Here is a 2,791-nt window from a genome sequence, read left to right as displayed (position 1 = left end):
CTTTTAATAGTATTTATAATTCGTCATTAAGTTTTATATATTATTCACATAAATCATGTATGTCAAATTCTAATTGAAAAGTATGTAATTATTAGTTTGATAGTAAAATTTCAATTGTTAAATATATGTTAAGAAATATGTTCATCTAGATTGATATGATATAAATATCGAATTGATTTAAAATTTTATGCACTATTACAAGTTAAATCTAGGAAATTATTGTAAGTGAATCTCATTTTAATAATAAATATAATATATATACATATATATAATAAAAATAACAATTTTAAAGAAAACTTTAACTTATTTTTTCCTCAAGATTTTAAAGTATTATCCATCCTGTTGTTCCAATAACCCTTTTTTGTTTGATTTTGATAATTTCAAAAATCAAAAATATCCAACTTATCTTTTTCAAAAACTGAATTGATTCGAACTTATTTAACTAATCGAATCAATCGAAAATGAAACTACCTTGATCAATTTGGTCAGTTTCAAAAACTTGAACTCAAGCAAACATTTTATAATAATTTAATCAAATTTTAAAATGATATATAAATATAAAAGTTAAAATTCTCAAATAAATTCAACAATATTTTTAACAAATTCCACAACATTTTTCAAACCCAATAAACTTAAAAGGCATAGGTTAATATAAGGAAAATTCAAACCAACTTTCAAGAAATTCCAACAACCAACGACAACCAATAACGGTTTTCAAATACGGACCTCTCATGGTTCTATGCACGTTTTTCTAAAATGTTAAAAAAAATGAGATTAGTATAAAATTTAAGTTAAAACAAGCTAAATATTTTATAAATTTAAATATGCATATTGACTAACATTAAATTTCTTACTCATAATTACTAATTTTGTTGAAAAATTTTTATCCAAAATTTATTCTTTGACACTAGAGTTTAAAGTGACCTAAAAAATTTTGACTTGATTATTATATATAACAAGTTTTATTTTTTTTGTCAAATATCGAATTTTATTAAATATCAAAGTGAGATAAACTAACCTATTCATAAATCATATGCTAGAATTTTATCAATTTTTAAATTTTTTTTCTTCTTTGTTAAATATTAAATTTTTTCAATATCAAAATAAATTTTATTAAATTTTGAAAGAAACATGAGTATATTTTTTTAAAAGGACATAAGTGTCTTAAAATATTATGTAATATTAGTTATAATTTGTTTTAACTGTTGATTAGGATATTGACAATTAAGGGAGTAAAAATATTATTTTAAAATAAGAAAATTAAAATAATCTTTTTGAAGCTTTTTAGATTTTACCCATCTTTCAAATTTATTTGAGTTATTACTATTTTAATGAAATTCTTTTTATAATTTTTAACTAAATTAGATTAGTCGTTAAAAAAGTAATTTTCATAAAAACAAGGATAAAAAAGAAGGTTGTCAGGAACTTGAGAAGGAAAGCTAATGCGGGAAGCAATGCAACCGACGTCATGGATTGCGTTAGATTTGGTACTTTAAAAAAATAAAATAGAACTACTATTGATAATTGACATTAAAGTCAGGAAAAAGGAAAAAAAATAAAAAGCAGATAATGTATTAGATCAGGACAAGTTTGCCCTTAGAACTATAAAAGATTTTGGCACAAAAATCTAAAAAAGTCAGTGTCAGAGTGCCAGATGTGGCAGACAGATGGGTCGGCAAACCGTGTTGCGTTTATTGATTTGCGTCGTCATTCTTCTGTTTTTTTATTCAAGGATAATTTTGGAATATAGTTTTTTCCTTTTTGTTGAGAAATAAAATCTATAATCCATAATTATATTGAAAATAAACACAAAAAGCTACTTTGCTTAACACTTGGCAATATTGCGAAAGAGCTCAAAGGGCTTAGTTCCTTCTGAATGATTATTACTTTTTTTTGCTTTGATTTTTTTATCAATTATTATTAAATATCAAGTCATATTTAATAAATATTAAAGTAGCAATTGATATGTAATTATCTTTTATTTACATTAAAAGTTAAAAAAAATTAAATCTAACTATTTATTAGTTAGTATACATGTCAATTACTAAATCAAATTATATAATATAATATTTTTTATCAAATTAAAATATGTACCTGTTATTTATAAAAGTTTAATGTTAATTTTTCTAAATCTTAAATTTTCAAAAATAAGTTTTCTTACATTTAAATGTATTCTTCATTTTTTGCTTTCTAAAATAAAAAATACTAACTAATAAAATAACAATTTACGGGAACTTAAATATATTTATTGACATAACTTCAATATTCATTTACAAACATGGCAAGATGAAAAAAAAAAAAGAAACAAAGAAAGAAATGATGGATTTATATAAAGTCTTGCTAAAGTATATGTATGCTTTTAGGTAGTGTTTGGTGTGAGGAAAGTAAGAATATTTTTTACAATGTACTTATTTAAATTATATTATAGTGTTTATTTCTCAATAAACTATTATAATGTAAGATTGTAATAAATCACATTACAGCCAATGAATGTAATGTAATTGTAGTATAAAATCAATGTAATCAAATTGTATTGCACTTTGCAATATTGTTAAAAATAATTTTACTCTTCAATTTTGTTACTTTATTAAAAATATTTTATAATATTCTAATTTATGTTTTATATAAATTTTGATGATGTCTTTTTATTGTTCTTAGTAATCGTGATGATTGTCAATAAAATTTATATTATCTTTTAAAAAATTAAAATAAAATATATAATATAGATAATTATGTTAAGAAATGAAAATAAAATATATAAGATTATAATAAAAAATAAAAATAAAATATA

The sequence above is a fragment of the Theobroma umbraticum genome, unplaced genomic scaffold (assembly GCF_002168275.2).
Source record: "Theobroma umbraticum cultivar Fairchild unplaced genomic scaffold, ASM216827v3 scaffold_56.0, whole genome shotgun sequence".
NCBI lineage: Eukaryota > Viridiplantae > Streptophyta > Magnoliopsida > Malvales > Malvaceae > Theobroma > Theobroma umbraticum.
The sequence above is the reverse complement of the archived record's forward strand: the minus strand, read 5'-3'. Positions refer to the sequence as shown.